Source organism: Panulirus ornatus, chromosome 70 (genome assembly GCF_036320965.1).
Source record: "Panulirus ornatus isolate Po-2019 chromosome 70, ASM3632096v1, whole genome shotgun sequence".
NCBI classification, from domain to species: domain Eukaryota; kingdom Metazoa; phylum Arthropoda; class Malacostraca; order Decapoda; family Palinuridae; genus Panulirus; species Panulirus ornatus.
Genome location: NC_092293.1, coordinates 3489721 through 3490687, shown reverse-complemented (window position 1 = coordinate 3490687; position 967 = coordinate 3489721). Strand labels below are relative to the sequence as shown.

At 37.2% G+C, this 967-nt stretch overlaps 1 non-coding gene across 1 annotated transcript; it reads left to right on the top strand.

The window, feature by feature from the left end:
- The first annotated feature begins 606 nt into the window (after window positions 1–606).
- On the top strand, window positions 607–678 carry TRNAV-UAC (transfer RNA valine (anticodon UAC)). The gene has a single exon. It is a non-coding gene; the product is annotated as a tRNA-Val (tRNA).
- Window positions 679–967: the final 289 nt, after the last annotated feature.

Below are 967 nucleotides of genomic sequence, written 5' to 3'. Positions count from 1 at the left end.
ATTTGGATCGTCTCACTGATATTCCATTCATAAACTTCATTCCTAAAGCTTATTTTTGACCACCATGTTGCTTCCTTAAGGTTTATAATTCTTTGTGTATTTAATAATAGAAGATTCAATGATATTTCTCGTGGTACTGGAATTAGAGTTAATAATGCCATCTCAGTTATTAACTCTAACTCCAGCACCACGAGAAATATCATTGAATCTTCTATTTCTGAATACACAAAGAATTATAATCTTAATATTAGTGATGGTCTATACAAATTGGATAACTTTAATGTTGATAAAATGTGTAAACAATTCACCTTCTTGTCCACATAATAAGTTTATGATACGCTTGTTGTCTGTCTTGGACAATCACATGTTTACCATATGGCGTCCTAGCTACGTCTCTTCGTTGTATATCAACTGGATATATATATATCACCTGGATATATATATATCAACTGGATATTTATATATATCCTTCAGTATGTTTACTTTTGATAATGAGGGACAGAAGCAGGAGCCAAACAATTTCGTCAAAGACATCTCTCTTTTCTTAACGCTGCCTCGCAAAGATTTTCATTAATTCAAATTGAAGAAACAGACGAATTTTCTATTGTCTGGTTAGCTCAGTGGTAGAGCGTGAGTCTTACACACTCAAGGTCGTGGGTTCGAGACCCACACCAGACATAATTTTGGTCTTTTTCTTTTTTCATTTTGTCCGCATCACATGTGTGCAACATTCAGTATGTTCGTCCAACGTTATAGTGAAGATCTTCACAATAAATTGGGGTTTTCGACCTTATCTGAAAGGGTCAGGTCCACCAAGACGTCCTTGAAATCTTCCAGAAGCTTCTGGCGATCCTCCTCCAACTGCTGGGCACATCAGAGTTAACATGGGCCGGACATCGGTTGTGGAACGACTTAATCTGCTTCCGGTAGTTAGCAGGGATGATAATGAGGGCTCTGACCTCATACC